The 22,597-nt window shown below is 44.8% G+C and overlaps 1 long non-coding RNA gene across 1 annotated transcript in view; it reads right to left on the bottom strand.

The window, feature by feature from the left end:
* Positions 1 to 372: 372 nt before the first annotated feature.
* LOC136625885 (uncharacterized) overlaps positions 373 to 22,597 on the bottom strand; it is a 56,588-nt gene continuing 34,363 nt past the window's right edge. The window contains exon 3 of the long non-coding RNA XR_010792594.1: positions 373 to 529. This is a non-coding gene — a long non-coding RNA (uncharacterized lncRNA). The remainder of the gene's footprint in view (positions 530 to 22,597) is intronic.

Genomic DNA, 22,597 nt, shown 5'->3' with positions numbered 1-22,597 from the left:
CTCAAAGACGCCCTCGCGTGTGCGCAGGAGTTCCTACCTTGCAGAAACTTATTTGACTTCAGCACATAGCCAATGCACCCAAAAAGATAGATACTTGTGGACAAATAGCTACCATGTGGATCAAACCACCTTACTAGCAACCATGTGTCCAATACGAGCCACCTTAGATACAATTCATTGTCCGGGCAATACAACCACCCATGTCACCAGAAACCTTTGATGTTTAAAGCTATCTAAACGCTACTTTGCATGAACCCTACTTGTGCATGGACATCACTACTGGTTATGCTTAACGAAATTAACAGGACCCCAATAGAATTCCCCCATAGAAATAACTATATGATTTAAGAATCAAACTGATCATATGCTCAGCCAAACTTTATTTTGTTTACTTCCAATACTGAAAAAAAAATTCTGTGCCTTATGCAACAATAGTAAACATTGTAATTCTTAATTCCGAAATGAGGTCTCAAGATCCATGGTGTCTGATCCATCCATACTGCATGCTCCAGATCCATATGCAATAAACCTTAAAAAAATGACATAAAATTACTATAAAAACATCACATATGTAACATAACGAACTGAGTACATTGTCATAACCCAAATATATATCGTCAAATATTATTTTATACACTACATCCCAAACTGATCCCATGCCTAGAGTCTTACAAATAAAGCTACTAGATACCCTCTAAATAAATGGAGCAGTATTATACTCGAGATAAAGTCCTCAATGTATCCAATTCGTGTATCCACTTAAGTACAAGTAATTTCAACTTGCCTTCACGATCCCCACCTCTATGTAATTTGGGCACCTCATCGATAAACCGATAGCGAAGTTGGCTTACGGAGTGTCCAGCCTCTAAAAAATGCTTCGCCACCTGTACCTTCCTACTTCCTGTATGTACTGTGCTTTTGTGTTTGGAGATACATTGATATTTCTCTATTGTGGTCTCCCCTATATAAAGCATACCGCAGGGGCAGACCACCATATAAACCCCAAAAGAAGATTTGCATGAGAATCTACCCTTTATGCTATATCTCTGACCAGTTCTCCTTTAAGTAGATTACTGCATGAGGCACACCCTATACAGGGAAAACAGCCTCTTCTCATCCCAGAGGGGGTACTTCCAGAATTACTCCCCTGTAGTAGTCTTCCAGCACGATGGGCCTTGTTCTTCTCCAGTTTTAATTTAATTGTGTCCTACCACCCCGGTTCTTGAAATGGCAAGGCAGCTGCATTGTCCAGGATATTTGCAGAGTCTGAAGAGAGGGCAAATACAGACAACACAATTCTGTCTCCAAAAAATTTGGGGGGCATCTTACACTCTGAAGACCTCCTAAGAAAGCTTAAGGGAGGATACAAAAAGGACCTGTTCTTGAGTCATCCTTCTAAGAATGTGAAGCTTTCCTTTACAGAAGGGCTTTGGAGGTGAGAACACCAACTGTATGTTCCTAAGGCTAGTCGACTCGAAGTCCTTAAATTAGTATACGATTTCAAGCTGGCCGGTCACGGGGGTTACGAAGAGTTCAGAACTTCTACTTCATTCCTTCTGGTGCCCTGACTGCAGGAGGGATGTGAAGAAGTATGTCATCTCTTGCGAGATATGTGCTTGGAACAAGACGCCATGAGCTTGCCCTTTGGGACTGCTAGAGCCCCTTCCAGTCCCATCCAGACCCTTGGGATATTATATCCATGGATTTTATAGTGGATTTGCCCCTCTCAAAAGGGATGACTACTGTCCTCGTGGTCGTGGATTAATTTATGAAGATGGCACACTTCATCCCTATACAAAAGATTCCCAGTGCCTAGCACACTGCGGAGTTGATGATCCAGGAAACTTTCCGATTACATAGAATTCCAGATGAAAAGGTCTCTGACAGAGGGGTGTTACGGCACTCTGACCCCCCGAGTGCCAGGTGGGGTGCCCTAAACTTCCCGCACACCACTGTCCCTGCCTACTTGCCTCGGCCCTGGCTAACCCCAGGCAGACAACTGGACGGCAGTCCCTGCGCTGGCTAGGGACCTGGCGACTGACAAGAAGAAACTAACTGATGGGGGGACAGAGTGCCGAAAGAGAGGGGCAGATGGAAAAGACCAACAGGACTCACAAGGCAAAGCAAGGCTGGAGATGGAAGCTGACAGGCAAACTAGAAGGAGACTGACTAGCAACTAGCACTGACTGAGAGACAGGCTGACTGGATGCAAGCGGAACCAATAACTGGCAGTGAGCTCAGGTCACTGCCAGCCTTATAAACTAAGGACTCTGCCCCGGGGCGGAGAGTGGGAGGAGCCAGCCCCCCCACTACTGCACAAGAGAGGTGGAGGAGTGTGGGCGGCGCCCTACGGGCAGACACGCCCACGCCGCCGCACACCAGCCGCTCCACGTCGCCGGGAGAGCCCCGACGTCAGGGCTCCAGGACACCGGAGCCGACACCGGGGTGGCGTGCACTGACCGCGGGACCCTGCACCGCCCTGCATGGTAACAGAGGTCCAGTTCACCTCAAAGTTCTGCAGATATTTCTGGACGGCTCTGGGTATTACCATAAATCTCTCCTCTGCCTTTCATCTGCAGTCTTAGGGCCAGACAAAAAGAACAAATCCGACTCTGGAGCAATATCTCCACTGCTTTATCTCCTATCTACAGGATGACTGGGTGGATTATTTGTCAACAGCAGGGTTCACATGCAACAATGCTCAACACAGTTCAACTACTCAGAGATTGTTCTATTCCAAATATGGTACACATTCCGTCTTTATTCTTGGCCTCCCCGTCAACACACCGGTCCTAATGGTTAACCATAGACTGACAGTGTTAACAGCAAACGGAGAAGCAACTAAAAGAAACATTACAGGAAGACCAGAATACCTATAAGGTGTCCAACCATCATCGCCAAGCAGCTTCTACCTTCCAGGTTGGAGAAAAGGTGTGGTTAGCCTCCAAGAACCTGAAAGTGCACGCACCCTCTCCCAAGCTTAGGCAAAAATTCTTATGACCTCTCACAATTGCAACAAGGGTCAGCCAGGTGACATTCTGACTGAAGCTCTCAGGCAGCCTGAGGATTCACACTGTCTTTCACGTTTCCCTGCTAAAGTCATTCCACGAGAATACTTTTGTGGGAAGACATCCACCGCCTTCCCCTACTGTGAAAGTTGAGGGCCAGGATGAGTTTGTGGTAGAGAAAATTGTTGACTCCAGACTTCAGGGAGGTAAAATACAGTACCATGTGAAGTGGCAAGGGTGTGGGCCAGAGGAGAACTCCTGGGAGCCAGGGAAAAATGTTCATGCTCCAAGGATCACAAAGGAGTTTCACAGGAGATACCTAAGGAAACCAGTACCTGGGATGTCCAGAGGCCATCCTCAAAGAGGGGGGTAACTGTCAGGGCTCTAACCCACAACCTCTTGTGTTCAAATTGGCAGTCCTTTCTGCTAGGCTAGCCTTGTTCTGTATTTCTCAGTTACCTAGTTCCTGCCACCTGGTACTGCCCTTGCACCTGTTCCTGATTGCACTTCCTATATAAGCCTACCCCTGCCACTTCTTCAGTGCGTGATTATTGTGTTCCATCACCTTGATTAAGCTCCGCTTCCTCTGGCTCCTCTACAAGCATAACGATACCCACTGCAGCTTCCATTGACTACGCTTCCATCTTATCTAATCACATTTGTACTGCATACTGTGACTTCACAATAACAACTCCCAGCTATTCTGACTACTCTCCAGTGACCGGCTCCGCTACTACACCTGCGGCTCCAATCCAGCATCGGTAAGACACGACAACGGTGAGTCACAGATTCATACCATATGCCTCTACATGCAGCTTCCTCAATCTGCACATAGATTTAGCCCAGTTCAATGGGACAAATCCAATGAGGCGTTCCTGGACATGGAATCCACATCAAGAACTGAAATGTCACTTATTTTTTTATCCATGGTGAAAGATGGGCAAAAAGACATGTACAATGTATGGACAAAAGTACTTGGACACTACATGTTTTTCAGAAAAAGTACTTTATTATTCTACTTAGTAATGTGTAGGGCCTCCTTTTGCTTGTACAATCACGTCAAGGCATACTTTTAACAAGTTCTCTGTAAGTCTGGGCAGGAATAGCTCGGCATTTCTCATGCAAGGCTGTGAGAAGAGATTGTTGTGAAGATGGGTGTGTGTCGTACCCATCGCTCCAGTTCATCCCACAAATACTTGATCAGATGAAGGAATAGTTATTACAAAATGAGCAGCTTTTTATTTTACCCATGCCCTTCCCAGCTTAAACGCAGTGTTTGCATATTTGTTGATTTTCTGCAGTGTCCAAATACTTTTGTCCATATAGTGAATAGAGATTATGGCACAGGTTCCCATTTAAAACAATGGAACACTATTGGCCTCAGATTTTACCACAGATTCAATGAGGAACCAATACAGGTTCCATATCAAATCCACATCAAATTCTACCATGTAAACAAGGCCCAATGCAGAATATTTTAGAGTGCTACTCATGATATCTAGTACCATCTGTAAACTTTCTTATGTTTCTTCCTAAATGTCATCTTCCTAGCCCTACAGTACTGTAACATGTCACTTCAGCAAACATTCTTCCTGCTATCTTTGTTCTCACCCGTGTGAGAGGTCTTTTCCAAAATGGGAAATGATGTGACACATTTCATTTATCTCTCAAAAGCATCCTTCTTCATTTGGACTGTTATATTAAATCAGGAAGAGGTTTGGAAATTAAGTTTACCATAAACTACATCTCTCTACGGCTGAAGCCTACTTGGATAAATGGGAGGGATTCCCCCTTGTGTTCTACTGCCCATTCCACATTGGTTATTAGTTGAGCCAGGTCCTGGAGATTTTTTTAGATGTTTCAGACCTTTATAATCTGTGTTCCCCTCATAAGTAACTACAAACATTTTAAAGAAATTATGTATTGGGTCAAGGAGTTTAGTTTCTAAAATATGTTTACAAAAAACAGTGTTGATATCCTTATCTCCTCTAGTTAGTGCAAACATTGGCATAAAGTCAAGGACTCTAATTACTGAACACAAACTTGCAAGAAACACTTAGTGTTGAACACTAGCTGCCAATTCTGCTCCTGGGATTTTCTTTATTGATTACATTATCTTTTAGTTCTGTAGGATATCTGTTAAAATTGTGCAATAATAAATCAAATAATTACATAGCACTTAGAGCAATTAGCATAATTTTCCAAAATCATAGTAATCCTTAAAATTAAAGGGGTTTTTCAAGACTAAAACATTAAAGAGGTTCTCCCACTTCTAGCTGTTTTCAGTGGCCCAGGTTATTACTGCAGACTGAATTCTATTCAAGTGAATGTGACTCCAATACCAACCTGGCCCACTGTGCAATGTATGGAGCTGTCTGAAAACAGCTAGAAGTGGGAGAAGCCCTTTCATGACCTATCCTTAGGCTATGCTTTCAATGTAATAATTGGTGATCTGAACCCCAAAATCACCACTGTTTATCAGGGGCACCATGCTTACTGGAATGTTACAGTCATTTCAATGATCATCCAGGCACAGCAACCCCATTAAAGTATGTTCTGAATGGGACTATTCTCAGTAAGAGAAACCAAGTAATCTTGTAGATATAATACGTTTTAATGGCTAACAAAAATACATGATGTTATAGCAAGCTTTCATATCTACTCAGGGTTCTTCCTCAGGTATTATGGAAAAGATACAAAGAAATATATATATATATATATATATTAATATTAATCACAGATATAGTGTGATTAATTTGCACTTAACCCCTTAGTGACGAAGCCTGCTTGCGCCTTAGTGACGGAGCCAGATTTGGGAAATCTGACATGTGTCACTCAACATACAAGAACTCCGTAAAGGCTTTGCATATCCCAGTGATTCTGACATTGTTTTTTCACCACATGCTGTACTTCATTAAGGTTGTAAAAATAGACCGATAGAATTTGTGTATATTTATTAAAAGTACCAATATTGTAAGAATTTTGAAAAAAAATTCATCTTTTCACATTTTCAACTGTAATATCCCAAATATGTGCAAACATACTGTACAAATTTTTGATAAGATATATATTTCCATCTGTTTACTTTATTCTGGATGCACATGTGAAAAACTTTCATGTTTTTTTTAACCATTTAGATGACGTACAAATTTAACATTACTTTTCAGCATTTTGAGGAACACTTTGTTTTCTTACAGTAAGCCAAGTTTGCAAAGGCTCATGGGTGTCAGAATGATAGATACCCCCACAAATGACCCCATTTTAAAAACTATGCATCACAGAAGGGGAAATAAAAAATTAAAAACAATCATAGAAAATGGCTGTAACTTACTGACTGAGGAATGCATATCAGAATGGTCTGGCACCCTGTATCCACTATCTGTGGGAGTATATGCCAAGCAGCCACCCCCCTCATTATCAAGAGGCAGTGTGAGTGGTTGTCTTATCGGTGTCCTGCACAGGTGTTATTGGCTCCTCCATTTGATAGTCAGCTACCTGCATGGTGAGAGGATGCATCTATATGCACTCCTCACCCAGTAAGTAACGGCCATTTTCTGTGATTGTTTTTAATTTTTTATTTCCCCTTCTGTGATGCATTGGTGGCTTTCAGAACAGAAATTTAGCATGAAGGTGATTTAGGCCCCATTGCCCACTTGTAGAGCCCTTGAGCGGCCAAAACGACAAAGAACCCTAACAAATGACCCCATTTTGAAAAATAGACCCCTTAACGAATTCATCTAGGGGTGTACTGCCTATTTTACCCTACAATTTTTGAATAAATCTAAGCAAAGCAGTAGGAAAAAAATACCATTTTTATTTTTTTGGCAGTTGTATCAAATTAAAAACAGGGTTTTTTTGTACAGCACACGTATACATGAAGACTTTCACCCCACAATAGATACCCCTGTTTGTCCCGTGTTCAGAAACATATCCATTGTGCCCCCAATCTGCTTACAGGACACATGGCTAGGCCTATAATGGAAGGAGCACCCATGGATTTCAGGGTACAACAGAATAAATTCCAGGCCCCATTGCCCACTTGTAGAGCCATTGAGTGGCCAAAACCATAAAGAACCCCCACAAATGACGCCATTTTGAAAGCTAGACCCCTTAACGAATTCATCTAGGGGTGTAATGCATATTTTGACTCCACAGTATTTGAATGAATCTAAGCAAAGCAGAAGGAAAAAAGTTTAATTTTCATTTTTTTGGCAATTTTGTCAATTTAAAAACAATTTTTTTTGTACAGTGTACATATGAATGAAGATGTTCACCCTAAAATGGATACCCCCATTTTTCCCGTGTTCAGCAACATACCCATTGTGGCCCTAATTTACTTACAGGACACATGGCAAGGTATATGATGCAGGGAGCACCCGTTGGATTACAGGGCACAACTGAATAAATTCCAGGCCCCATTGCTCACTTGCACGGAATAAAAATTGACACCTTAAAAAAAATCCCCCCCCCCTCCACCATTTTCGGTGTTCCCCAAATCTTAGATAAAAGTAATAATGTGAACTGTGTGGTATTTCCGAAGACGGGTAATTACAGAGGCTGGTTGGGATGGGCATATGGGGCAATAAGACCGGGTATCCCCCCTCCTCTCATGCTTTTTGTGGGGCATTTCTTGATCGGCAGGAATAGGGTGTAAAAAGTGGCGCTCTGTCAGGCTTCCTAAGCTTAATGAGGTGTGGCGGTCTCAGGCAGAAGGCGCTCAACAAGCTGTTCCTGGAACTGCAGGAAGGCGAGCGTTCCCGGAGCTTCTTGTAAATTACGTATTACAGGTCGCGGTCTCAATAACGCCGGGCTCACATGGTTTTATGTGGAATCCACTTGTGGAGGCCCGCAGCGGATACCAGCTGCAGATCTTACATTATCGCCATTATCCATTGGATAACTGCGAACACGTGACCAGGAACCACTCACCGCGGCCCCCCGTGAAATCTCAAGGCTCTCGGCTAAGTTTTGTAGCCAGGAGCAGGGAGATTTTGTAAATTACCCTGGCAATTCACAGCTTTTGCTTATGCATCTGCCATTCTGGTGACGCGCGGCGCGCAGAAGCTGGGGTAAGGTCAACGGATAAATCCGGGGGCCTTAGGTACGTCATTTTATCCTCCCTCACAGATATGATCCATGAGGAAAGATGAAACGTCTGCTTTATAAACTTTTTTTTTTACTTTTTAAAACTTTTTTTTTACTTTTTAAAACCTTTTTTTTAACTTTAAATGTTCACTGTGATCATGTCCCCGTGGAGCTCTCTCTACTCCTGGCTACACATGGTAGCCAGGAGTAGAGGGATTTAAATTTCCCAGGGCTTGAGCCCCTCTGTGCACGCACCCGATGATTGACATCAGGCGCACATGCGCAGAAGCGGACTTCAGGTCCTGGGAGACCAGGACATCGCGGAGGACCTGAGGTGAGTATTTTCACCTTCCCTCATAGATCAGATCCGTGAGGGAAGGTGAAACTGGCACTTTTTTAAAGCTTTTTTTTAACTTTTTCGTGATCACCACAATGCATTGGATAGCGGCGATCACGGACCTGGTTCCCGGCTACCTTCAGGAACCAGGAGATTTTAAATTTGACGGGGCACCCGGCCTTCTGCGCATACACGTGACGTCATACATCTAGCGCGCATGCACAGAAGAGCAGCGACGGGTCCCGGAGGACCAGTTCACTGCGGGACACCTCCGACAAGGCGGGTTAGTAATTTCAGCTGCCCTGATGGATCTGACTTTTTAAAAACTTTTTTTGAAAATCTAACTTTTTTTTTCAAATCAAATTTTTATTGTGGTTTTCACAAATATACAGGGGTAACAGATAACAACACAGACAATGACAGAAAGCCAAAGGTCTATAGGTCCAACGCGTACAGACGCTGAAGAGGAGGTAATACCAAAACACTCGAGGTATTCTCAGCTTAGCAAGATCTACACAGCCTATATCTATACGGATGACAAGAAGGGGAAACTATGTAGTCTCGCATCGGGATCTACTTCACAGTTATCTTTTTCTTGCCGGACCATAGTAAGACAAAGAAAAAAGAATAAACTAAACAACCAACATCGAGAGGAGGGAGAGGGGAAGAGGGGCAGGGAAAGAGGGTGAGGCATAGGGGGGGGGAAGGGATGTAGTATGGTGAGCCTACAGTGGAGGGGGTGTAGAAGGACCACATCTCACTCGTCCCACAACGCAGAGGATCTCACCTCACGCCAAGGAGCCCAAGTCACAATGAATTTATCATAGGTGTTATTTGACCAGCTGTGCAGTTCTTCCAAGGAATATAAGTTGTCAACTCTCTCCCTCCATTGACCCAGTGATGGAGCCGAACTCTGAAGCCACAAGCAGGGAATCAGGGATTTGGCGGTATCTACTAGCAGGGCGACCAGTTTGTTCCTTTTCGGATGAAAGTGTTTACTAGGCCTCCAAAGGAAGACTAGGTCTGGGGAGAGGGGGGTATTTGGCGCAATTTTCTGAATGATTTTTCCTACTCCCTTCCAGAAAGGGGCTATCGTCGGGCAGGACCACCAGATGTGCAGGTATGAACCTATGTCATTCTTACATCTCCAACAGGATTCATTGAGGAGTCCGATACCATCTGACTAATAATTTATAGTGTGCCTCCTGGGCTAATACACATGGGGTGAGGCCGAAGGATGTACCAAGGATCGTCTTAATCTCTTCCGCCGTAAGCCAGATACCCAGTTCTCTCTCCCAGGAAGCAAGAAATGCTGGTTTGTAGGGCTGGTGGGGAGAGATAAAGGACTTGTGTATAAAGGTAATCTTTTTATGGGAGGGCTTGTTTTCTGACCAGGCCTTCTCAAGTGGGGTGAGAGGTCTGGACGAATTATGTACACTGAGGAATTCTTTAAAGATACCCGATAATTGGGCAACCTCTAAGAAGGAAAAGGTCTTCGTGGGGAGTAGTTTTGGGGGAATCGTCGAGGGGGCCAGGTGGGAGAGAGCCTGTATATTGGCTATGGAGAACGCCTTGAATTTCCTCCAAACCGGAGCCAAGGACCGGTTTAATTGAGGGTTCAGGATTCTAGGGATGGCGGCGAGGGGAAAGATAGGGGAGGGAGCTGGGACAAGTTCCGCTCTGAGCTTATCCCATATCTCGCAAGGACCTCTGAGAAGGGGATTGTAAGTCCTGGTCCGATAGTGGGAGCCTATGGGCGACCAGATGACCTCAGGCAGGGGGCAATAGCTATAGCCTGCAACCACCTTTGTAAGTAGCTCGTCGCCCTCTGAACAGGAGAGATCCCACCAATAGCGAAGTTGGGAAGCGCAATAGTAGTCGTAAAGGTTGGGAAGGTCTATGCCCCCTTCCCTTCTCCTTCTAATCATTAGGCCGTGTGCTAGTCTTGGTCTCCTCTGCCTCCACACGAATGACGAAAAGACCGAACGTAGTAGTTTGAAAAATTTTGTGGGAAGGTGGATGGGGAGCATTCTGATCTTATATAATATCAAGGGGAGGATATATGTCTTTATGATGTTCTTTCTCCCTAGCCAGGAGATGTAGGGGATGTCATATGATTTGAGAAGTTGTTTGACCCGATCAATAAGGGGGATGAAATTGGTATTGTAAAGATCCTCGGCTTTTTTGGTCAATTTAATACCTAGGTATTCCAGATAGGACGATGACCAAGAAAAGGGAGAGTTGCTTCTCAGCATGTCGTATTGTTTTAACGGTATGGAGATATTCAGTGCCGTTGATTTCGCAAAATTATTCTTGAAGTTCGAGAACGTACCAAATTCTTCGAGGAGCTCTGAGAGTCTGGGAAGACTCTTCTGAGGGTCAGTGACTAGAAATGCTATATTGTCGGCGAACGCAGCAGACGATAACTGCCGTTCTCCCACGCAAGTCCCTTAACTCCTGGGTCCTGCCTGACTTTTAAAAGCAGAGGTTCGAGGGATAGAATGAAAAGAGAGGGCGATAGGGGGCATCCCTGCCGAGTGCCATTTCTTATGAGGAAGGGAGGAGAGAGGATCTCGTTTATTTTGAGTTTTGCATGAGGGCAAGCGTAGAGTGAGAAAATCGCCTTCGTAAACTGCACCGGAAGGTTAAAGTGGTGCAGAACCCTCTCCATGTAGAGTCAGTTGACCCTATCAAAAGCCTTTTCGGCATCTGTACCTACTAGGGCAAGGGATATCCTGTGATGTTGAGCATATCTAGCCGCATGGAGGAGTCTGAGGCAGTTGTCTCTCCCCTCCCTTCCTCTGATGAAACCCGCCTATTCTGTATCAATTAACCTGGGCATGAACGGTTCCAATCTTTTCGCTAACAATTTGGCCCATAATTTCATATCCAGGTTGATCAAAGATATGGGGCGGTAGCTCCCGCATAGTTCCGGGTCCTTGTTATCCTTGTGAATTAGCGTGATATGGGCTTCCTGGGATTGCCGCGGCAGGGATGCCCCCCCCCCCCAACAGATCGTTAAATAAAACTGTTAGTCTTGGTTTCAGTACAGGGAGGAAAGCTTTATAGTATTGTACAGGGAGTCCGTCCGGTCCCGGGCTTTTATTTGGGGGACTAGAGGCTATCAAAGCCTCCACCTCCTCCTGTGTGACCTGTATGACCAAAGATGAGGACTCTGTCGGGTTCAGAGTCGGCATCTTGAGTTGTTGGAGAAATTTGTCTATATGCGCGGCGGGGTTCTCTGAAGTCGGGGGGTTATGGGTGTTTTGAAGATTGTATAGATTTGAATAGAACCTTTGAAACTCCTCTGCTATATCTTTAGAGGTGGTCAGAGTCAAACCTGTGGGGGATTTAATAGCCCTGATCTGATTTTTTGCCTGAGCTTTTTTGATATATCTAACTTTTTAAAAACTTTTTTTGACTTTATTGCTATCCGTTCGATAGCGCCGATCGCATTGCCATGGGGGACTGCCCGCAGCACAGGATGACAGCTCCATGCTGTCAGCTACCTGCGGGCACCAACAGCATGGAGCTGTCACATCCTCAGCTAAGAGGGCATTAATCCAAAGAAGATGTATGTTTTTACGTCCTCTATGATTAAAGCCCACTTTAAGCGAGGACGTAAAAAGGCAATGGGGCCGTCATTAAGGGGTTAAATCAATAGGGTTAATAAGGATGTCAAAGTTTTATGGTTTCTAAATTTGTGTTAGGTGGTGACCAAGCCTGTGTGTTACCTTTGATATAGATTTCTTATATTTTTCATTGTAGCATGAAGCCTCTTGCGATGTTGATGCCTGTCTTGAGAGTGTCAATGATGGTTTTAAACATGTACTCCCAAATTCTTCTATGATGTTGAGATATGAAGTTACCTTTTAATATACAGATAGTCCTCGACATACGAACATTCGAGTTACGAATTTCGGTACATACGAACAAGGTCGTCCTCAAGCGCTTAAGGGTAATTCGCATAGCGGCAGGGTGGTGGCAGCAGCGAGCAGGAGCCACGCCTGCCGCAAACAGTAGCTCTCTCTTACTGTACCCATGTGGTTTCAGTACAACGAGTGTTGTGAACTTCAAACATGTCAGGTGCCAAGCGCAAAGGAAGTGGTGATGCTGGAATTTCTAAAAAACGTCAGGCCATCACGATGCAAACAAAGGCTGACATCATAAAAAGAGTGGAGCGTGGTGAGAAGATGTCTGATGTTGCTCGCTCATACCAGATGAATCGTTCTACCATCAGTACCATTCTGAAGAGCAAGGATAGGATCATGGAACATGTGAGAAGTTCAGTGCCTATGCATTCTACTATTATTAGTAAGAAACGTGGAAAAGTGATAGAAGAACTTGAAAATCTTCTGAGCATTTGGATGGAGGATTGTCATCAGAAAAGAAAGCCACTAAGCTTAATACTGATTCAAGAGAATGCTTTAAGTCTTTTTGAAGATGTAAAGACAAACCCTCGGGAAGAAGCAGCAGATGTGACCTTTACTGCAAGTCATGGATGGTTTAACCGCTTCAAAGCACGTAATAACCTCCATAACATAAAAGTGACAGGAGAGGCGGCAAGTGCAGATACGGTAGCAGCCCAGGAGTTCCCAGCTACACTTAAGGAAATTATCGAAGAAGGTGCGTTTTCACCTCAGCAAATATTTAATGTTGACGAGACAGGCCTTTATTGGAAAAAGATGCCAGACAGAACCTACATCAGTAAGGAAGAGAAGTCTATGCCTGGCTTCAAACCTGCAAAGGACAGACTGACGCTACTGCTTGGCGGAAATACCGCAGGAGATATGAAGATCAAGCCATTGTTAGTGTATCATGCTGAAAACCCAAGAGCCCTGAAAAATATAGCTAAGGCCTCACTTCCTGTTGTGTGGAAGAGTAACCGAAAAGCCTGGGTCACTCTTGCTATGTTTCAAGACTGGTTTTATCACCATTTTTGTGTCGAGGAGCAATGCACTCCTGATTATAAAGTTCCTCAAATTTGGAGGTTGTCTGTAACATAGGAGGGGAGAATCTGAGAATATGGTTTTCAGACAGTCATCCTACTGGGGCCACTGAGGGGGTCGCTATTACTACTGAGGCCACTATGAGGGTTGCTATTACTAATTTGGCCACTGTGGCGGTCGCTATTACTAATTGGGCCACTGTAGGGGTCGCTATTACTAATGGGCCCACTGTGGGGGTCAATATTATTAGTGGGGCCAATATGAGGGTCACTATTTTTACTGGGGCCAATATGAGGGTCACTATTTTTACTGGGGCCTTTATAAGGGTCACTATTTTTACTGGGGCTACTATGAGAGTCACTATTACTACTGCGATTACTGCGTAATCGTATTTCGGTCGCACAAGTACGCTGCGTATTTGCACAATCGAAAATCGCTTATGCCTGCATATTTGGGCACGCAAATAAGAATGCAGATGGGCCCACTGAAATGGTGCGCAAATATGCAGTGAATACACAGGTTTCCTTCGCATTCACCACGTATTTGCGCGGCCCATTCACTTCAATGGCCTATTGGGGTCCGTAGTATGTAACAAAATAGGTCATGCTGTGTGAAAATATACATCATGTGAATGAACTCATTGACATCAATGGCTTCTATTCACAGCATATTATGTACGCAAATACGCTTGTGTGAATGAGCTCTTACTATACTGTCTTACAATTGGCCCTTTGAAGCTCACCATGAGCCTGATGTGGCCCTTGGTGAAAATGAGTTTGACACCCCTGACGTAAGGGTACGTCCTGGAGCGTCTGGGTATGTATGAAGAGAGGTCGTGGGGTGACCTCTCTTCATACAGCGTAGGTGTCAGCTGCCTATTACAGTTGACACCTGCGGGCAATAGCTGCAATCGGCCATGCGGCTCATCACAGCTATCAACCCTTTAAATGCCCCGAACAATGTTCAGGGGTCCCGTACGCCCCCACCCTCCCTGTGGTGAGATCGGGGGAGCCGTGCAGGTGACATGGCAGCTGGGGACCTTCTGAAATGCCCCATGGGGTAACTTGATAGACTGCCTGTCATACGGCATACTGCAGGAGCGAACAAAGCATCGCATGTTGTAGTCCTTCAGGGGGGCTTAAAAGAAAAGTGAAAATAAGAGCAATAAAGTTTTATTAATTGTAAAAAAAGAAAAAAAGTTATAAAAGTTTAAACCACTCCTCTTTTTCCATATCTATAATCAAAAAATCTAAATCACAAATTAAAAATACATATTTGGTATCGCCACATCTGTAAAAGTCCGATCTATCAAAGTAGCACATTATTTTCCCCGCATGGTGAACGTCGTCCTACAAAAAAAAAAAAGAAGGCCAGAAATGCACTTTTTCAGTTACACTCTCTTCCAGAAAAAACATTTGAAAATAAAGTTTTTCAGTACATTATATCGTACATTAAATAGCACTAGAGATGAGCAAGCACCAAAATGCTCGGGTGCTCGTTGCTCGAGTTCAACTTTCCGCGATGCTCAAGAGTTCGTTTCGAGTAACGAACCCCATTGAAGTCAATGGGCGACTCAAGCAATTTTGTATATGACCCATGCTCCGCTAAGGTTTTCATTTGTGAAAATCTGGAAAACCCAAGAAAGTGATGGAAACGACACAGATACGGATAGGGCAGGCGAGGGGCAGCATGCTGGGCTGCATCTCAGGTTCCCAGGTCCCACTATTAAGCCACAATAGCGGCAAGAGTGCCCCCCCCCTAACAATTTTTACTTCGGACATACCCTCATTAGTAAGCTACACCTTAGCTAAGCACCACACTACCTCCAACTAAGCACAAGCACTGCCTGCGGGGCACACTGCTGCCTCTTCTCCTGGGTTACATGCTGCCCAACCCCCCCCCCCCCCCCCGCACGACCGAGTGTCCACAGCGCACACCAAAGTGTCCCTGCGCAGCCTTCAGCTGCCCTCATGCCACACGCTGGCTGCATAGCCACACGACCCTCATGTCTATTTATAAGTGCGTCTGCCATGAGAAGGAACCGGAGGCACACACTGCAGAGGGTTGACAGGGCCAGGTAGCGACCCTCTTTAAAAGGGGCAGGGCTATAGCCCACAATGCTGTACAGAAGCAATGAGAAATCCAATCCTGTGCCATCTCCGTCAGGAGCTGCAAACGTGGGCATAGCAATGGGGAATCCATGTGCCCACACAGTATTCATTCTGTCAAGGTGTCAGATAGCTCAATTGACACTGCAAGGGAAAAGCCATCTGCACTCTGTCCCCTACCCAAGTCAGTCAGTGTCTTTGTGCCAGACAGGTCAAAAACCGCGATGGGAACTAAGTGGGCACTAACAGCATAGGTGGGTCCTAGGCAACCCAAGACATGAACAATTAATAAATCTGAGCTGTCAAACATGGCAGACTTGCTCCGTGCCCACGACATAGACCTCGGCCCACAGCTTCAGCAATCGTAGTAGGAAGCGGACTTTCACTGCACCCAGGACATAGGCCTCTGCACAAACCCTCAGCAATCATGGGCCTAGAGCAGACTCCAATGCTAGCATAGCTGTGAACATCTCTTTAGCGCTGTATTGCTCCTGTAGTTTGTCCCAATGCAGTGCCCCGGATAGTAGAGCTAATGTCAGATTAAATACAGGTGGGCTTCGGCCCACACTGCATGCCCCAGTCAGACTGGATTTTTTTATAAATAGACACAGGCAGGTACAACTCCCCTATGTGAATTGCGTATGCACCCACAGCATGGGTGGCTCCCTGGAACCCAGCGGCGGTACATAAATAAATCCCATTGCAGTGCCCTGGACAGCAGAGCTAACGTAAGATTAAATACAGGTGGGCTTCAGCCCACACTGCATGCCCCAGTCAGACTGGGGTTTGTTATAAATACACACAGGCAGGTACAACTCTCCTATGGGAAGTCTGTCTGGACCCACAGCATGGATGGGTCCCAGGAAGCCACCGGCGGTACATAAATAAATCCCATTGCATTGCCCTGGACAGCAGAGCTAATGTCAGATAAAATACAGGTGGGCTTCGGCCCACACTGCATGTCCCAGTCAGACTGGGGTTTTTTATAAGTAGACACAGGCAGGTACAACTCCCCTATGTGAATTGCGTGTGCACCCACAGCATGGGTGCGTCCCAGGAAGCCACCGGTGGTACATTAATAAATCCCATTGCAGTGCCCTGCACAGCTGAGCTAACGTCGGATAAAATACAGGTGGGCTTCGGCCCACACTGCATGCCCCAGTCAGACTGGGGTTTTTTATAAGTAGACACAGGCAGGTACAACTCCCCTATGTGAAGTCCGTGTAGACCCACAGCAGGGGTGGGTCCCAGGAAGCCACCGGCAGTACATTAATAAATCGCATTGCAGTGCCCTGCACAGCTGAGCTAACGTCAGATAAAATACAGGTGGGCTTCGGCCTACACTGCATGCCCCAGTCAGACGGGGTTTTTTTATAAGTAGACACAGGCAGGTACAACTCCCCTATGTGAAGTCCGTGTGGACCCCCAGCAGGGGTGGCTCCGTGAAACCCACTGGCGGTACATAAATAAATCCCATTGCAGTGCTCTGCGCAGCTGAGCTAACGTCACATTAAATACAGGTAAGCTTTGGGCCACACTGCATGCCCTAGTCAGTCTGGGTTTTTTTTTTGGGGACATGTACGTTGAACACCGCGATGGGAACACTTAGTGCACCCATAGTATGCACAAACCCCTGTAATACTTCTGTAGCAAAGGTATAAGCTGACCCCACTAACAGTTATGTTGCAGAAGTCTAGGGAGACCCTATTAACACTTCTGTAGTAATAGTATAGCCGGACCCAGTAACATTTCAGTAGCAGCAGTGTAGGCAGAGCCCAGTATCAGTAACATTTCAGTAGTAACTGTATCGACAGACCCCTGTAATATTTCCGTTACAGCAGTATAGGCAGAGCCCAGTATTAGTGGGATTTCAGTAGTAAGAGTATAGACAGATAGACAACACCTATGTGGAAAAGCTAGTTTTTTCTGAGACAAGAGAGGGGCATTTGATTGCAATGAAAAGCATATTCAAGGTACTGAAAGTCTGCACTCCTCCTCATCTCAAGCTGAAATGTGGAAAGGCTTCATTCATATGGTTTCTGTTGTCCATTTCAAAGTGTTAGCAAATAGCAATCCAAGTTTCCGGCTACTACCACGCATCTTTCTTAGGAATTACCAAAGATGATCACAAGTAAAGGCCTCATCATTGGTCAGTCCAAAATCATTCAGGGAGTATGTGGTTCTCAGCTGGCCTGCTTCCATTAAGGATCGGTACCTGCTGCAACTCTGTCCCTTGCCCTGCAGGGATGCTGTGCTCTATAGTCACCTGTATTCCGACCTCAGCTGTACGCTTATCTTTGGACTTAGCAGTACCAACAAGTTGGAAGCCACCAATGCTCTACCAATCGGAAATCGTCAGCTAGGGATAACGGACTACTACCGCGGTTTTATTTAGTTGGTTTTCGTAATGTGGCCAGGATTAAGTTGTGGAGTGTGGACCTATTAGCGCGGTTTTATTTATTTAGTTTTTGGAATGTGGCCAGGATTAAGTGGGCTGTGGCGGGGGGTGGGGGTTGGTGGGGGGCTTTCTTATTGTGTCGTTTAAAGTGAAATTCTTGGACAGCCGCCAGACGGACCACTGCGAAAGCATTTGTCAAGAATGTCTTCATTGTTAGAGGAGGAGGGGGATGTTTTTGAGGCAGTACGTGTCCTGTCCATGTGTCCGTGGTTATATGCACCTTACCAGTAACCGTGTCGCTGAAAAATTGTCGCGCCTGGGGATCTAGTAGCGCGGCCTCGCCACCATCATGTCTTTGGGAAGCCTCCATTTCCACAACCCTGTAACATAGCAGTAGCAGCAGTATAGGCAGAGCCCAGAATTAGTAACATTTCAGTGGTAAGAGTATGGACAGACCCCAGTAACATTCCGTAGCAGCATTATAGGGAGAGCCCAGTATTAGTAACGTTTCAGTTGTAGCAGTATAGACAGGCCCCAGTACCATTTCAGTTCCAGCAGTGCAGACAGACTCCAGTAACATTTCAGTAGTTTCAGTAGGGACAGGCCCCAGTAACATTTCAATTCCAGCAGTGCAGACAGACCCCAGTAACAGTTCAGTAGTAACAGTAGGGAGAGACCCCAGTAACATATCATTGGCAGCAGTAGGGACAGGCCCCAGTAACATTTCAGTAGCAGCAGTCTAGGCAAAGCCCAGTAACATTTCAGTAGTAACAGTATAGACAGACCCCAGTAACATTTCATTTGCAGCAGTATAGACAGACCCCAGTAACATTTCATTTACAGCAGTATTGACAGACCCCAGTAACATTTCAGTAGTAGTAACAGTATAGACAGACCCCTTTAACATTTCTGTAGCAGCAGTGTAGGCTGACCCCAGTAACATTTCATTTACAGCAGTATTGACAGACCCCAGTAACATTTCAGTTGTAGTAACAGTATAGACAGACCCCAGTAACATTTCCATCGCAGCAGTATAGGCAGAGCAGCACATTAACATTTACGTTGCAGCAGTGTAGGGAGAGCACAGTATTTGTAACATTTCAGTAGTAGCAGTACAGACAGACCCCAGTAACATTTCCGTAGCAGCAGTATAGGCAGAGCAGCAGATTAACATTTCCGTTGCAGCAGTATAGGGAGAGCCCAATATTTGTAACATTTCAGTAGTAGCAGTATAGTCAGACCCCAGTAACATTTACGTAGAAGCAGTATAGGGAGAGCCCAGTATTAGTAACATTTAAGTAGTAGCAGTATAGACAGGCCCCAGTAACATTTCTGTAGAAGCAGTATGGGCAAACCAGCAGATTAACATTTCCCTTGCAGCAGTATAGGGAGAGCACAGTATTTGTAACATTTCAGTACTTGCAGTATAGACAGACCCCAGTAATATTTACGTTGAAGCAGTATAGGGGGAGCCCAGTATTTGTAACATTTCAGTAGTAGCAGTATAGACAGACCCCAGTAACATTTATGTAGAAGCAGTATAGGGAGAGCCCAGTATTAGTTACATTTCAGTAGTAGCAGTATAGACAGGCCCCAGTAACATTTACGTAGAAGCAGTATAGGCATAGCAGCAGATCAACATTTCCATAGAAGCAGTATGGGCAAAGCAGCAGATTAACATTTCCCTTGCAGCAGTATAGGGAGAGCACAGTATTTGTAACATTTCAGTACTTGCAGTATAGACAGACCCCAGTAACATTTACATAGAAGCAGTATAGGGAGAGCCCAGTATTTGTAACATTTCAGTAGTAGCAGTATAGACAGGCCCCAGTAATATTTCCGTAGAAGCAGTATGGGCAGAGCCCAGTATTAGTAACATTACAGTAGTAACAGTATACACAAACCAAGGTAACATTTCAGGAGCAGAAGTATCGGCAGACCCCTCTAGCATTACTGTGGCAGAAGTATAGGTAGGCAGAACAGAGTTACATTTCTGTAGCAAAAGTGTAGGACAACCCCAGACACATTGGTGTACCATGAGTGCAGGCGAAGCCCTCAAAAATTACTTTAATTACATTCTAGGCGAAGCCCCGAAAAATTGGTGTACCGACAGTACAAATGTATCCCAGAAAAATTGCCCATGCCCAACCCAGAGGGCAGGTGAAACCCATTAATCGCTTAGCTTACTGGGGCTTAATTTGTAACTAGGCCTGGAGGCAGCCAGTTAAAATAAAAATTGGTTCAGGTGGAAGTTTCAATGCTTTAATGAGAATTGAAACGTATAAATATTGTTTACAAAAGTTATATGAGCCTTTTGGGCCACAGTGAAATGCAGAGAGTGACAGCTAGCCGTAAGGATTTTCTTTTTTTTTTTTGGTAATTTTTGTGCAAAGCAATACAATGCAATGCAGGCTATATTGCGCCAATGTGAGTTTTCCTGTATGGGGGTCTGTCATCGTGCGTGCAGTTTACAGCAGACACACAGCAGTGTAAAAAATTGTTGCCTTCTTATTGGCCTGCAGTTGGAGTGATATCTCACAAAAGGGTCGTGGCAGCATCCAGGGCGTAATGCAAAAGTATATTCTTTATTCCTCCAAAAACATGCTACGTTTCGACCCTCATGGGGTCTTTATCAAGCATAAGGATATCATTCATAAAACAACACTATATAACAAGACAGACAATATACCACCACCAATCACCTTTACAGATTCACATGTGTGTGCAATGATCATTACCTTATGGCTCTACCTCCCGGTCCAGTAGCTTTCCATTACCAATAGCGTGGGGCACAGTCTCCACGGCTGTCTCCATGTGCGGTATCCCTTATTACTGACCGGCGTTTGCATCGATCTACTGCGCATGCGCGGGATATATCCGGTCCCGCGAGCGCTTCTAATGCCCTCAGAGCAACGGGATTCATCTAGTTTAGTGCTTCTGCGCGATTCTTTACTAAGAGAAATCGCGAGAGTTCCTTGTATCAGACAAATAGACTCATACGGCTCTGCACTCTCAAGCCTCTGACTACAGGGCAGTCCTGTGCAAATGGGCGGAACTAAGGATCTCTGCTCCAGATCATTGGGTCATAGCTATGCAACCTGTAAGGAATACAGCTCTCAGTCCTAGGAGTGTACCCCCCATCGTAGCTTATAAATTTAGCATGTGACAATTCTATAAATGAGTCCAACTTTCCCCATAGTAAAAAACTTATTTGAATTTAACCCTTTTATTCCCATCGTTCAGTGCAAAAGAATCTCAATTCCATTTTCAATGCATGCTTCAGTTTATTCAAGGATAACCTTTATATTGCATATCATATGTCATTTATAATAGAGTCAAAGGCATATTGCACTATACAAAAAAGGGGGGCAAAGGCAGAAAAACATCGGGGGATAACGGACTTTTAAAGGGGACCTGTGGATTTACTCAGAAGCAATTCCACATGCAAGGGGGTTTATTTCACATCATCCCTGAGGGAGGTATACTTGGTCCTATGTCGGGCCGAGAGTTCGTTTCCTTCGTTGAATCCTAAAACACATGGAGAGAGTCGAGGAGATGTCCCGGTCTGTGTCCAAGACCTATGAAGGGAGCCATGACATTTTGCACTATGGAATCTGTAATGAATAAAATGAATATAATTAAAAATAATTAAAAACAGTTAATGGTGACATGGTAGATGTAATCATAGTGTCCACTATCCCATATTCCTAAGGACCGAGGCGGAGAAGAAGTTAGATGTGTGGCATATAATCATAGTCCAGATTAAGTCCTCTTGGTGACATTGTGTCCAGTGTGAAGATCCAGCGCAGTTCGCATTTCTGTAACAGGAGAGTTCTGTCACCGCCTCTCTGAAGAGGTGGGACAGAGTCAATGACCCTGAATCTCAGTTGACTAACTGAGTGTCTCTGTTCAAAAAATGTTTGGGAACAGGAAGTTCCTTGTTGTGAATCCGGATCGTACTTTTATGTTCGTTAACTCTTTCACGAACCTCTCTCGTGGTATGTCCCACATAACCCAGCCCGCAAGGGCAGGTAAGTAGGTATACCACAAATGTGGACTGACAGGAATATCTTCCTTTGATTTTAAATTTCTTCCCTGTCAAGGGATGTGAGAACTCATCACCTTTTATCAGATTGCTACAGCACGCACATGATAGGCATGGGAAATTGCCTTTTTTGATTGGAGCCAAGATTTGTTGGTTCAAACTTTCTTTTTGTGGAACAAAAGGTTTCACCAGGTAGTCCCTCAAATTCCGGCCTCTGCGGTAGGCCATGATTGGGAGAGACGCAAACTCTCTAATATCACATCCTGTTTCTAGAATGGGCCAATGTTTTTTTATTATTTTTCTGATTTTATTGCTATCAGGGCCGAAGGTGGAAACTAGAGGGATCCTGTGGTTATCTTGGCGAATCTTAATTCTGCGTACTTCTGATCTTGGGGTAGATTTAACCTTCTCGACAGTACTCTTAATAAGGGGTCCAGGGTATCCACGATCTAAAAATTTTTTTGCCATTTGTTCTAGTCGAGAGTCAAAGAATTCGTCGTTGGTTACTTTCCGGACTCTCAGACACTGACTCCAAGGGAGTGATTCGAGAGTCCTTCTGGGATGATTGCTCTCATACCTTAGAATATTGTTCCTGTCCGTCATCTTAACGAACAGATCGGTACATATTCTTCCTGTTCTTTTAATTACCATCACATCCAAAAATTGG

The sequence above is a fragment of the Eleutherodactylus coqui genome, chromosome 4 (assembly GCF_035609145.1).
Source record: "Eleutherodactylus coqui strain aEleCoq1 chromosome 4, aEleCoq1.hap1, whole genome shotgun sequence".
Classification (NCBI taxonomy): domain Eukaryota; kingdom Metazoa; phylum Chordata; class Amphibia; order Anura; family Eleutherodactylidae; genus Eleutherodactylus; species Eleutherodactylus coqui.
Note: the sequence above shows the minus strand (reverse complement) of the source record. Positions and strands in the feature narration are given on the sequence as shown.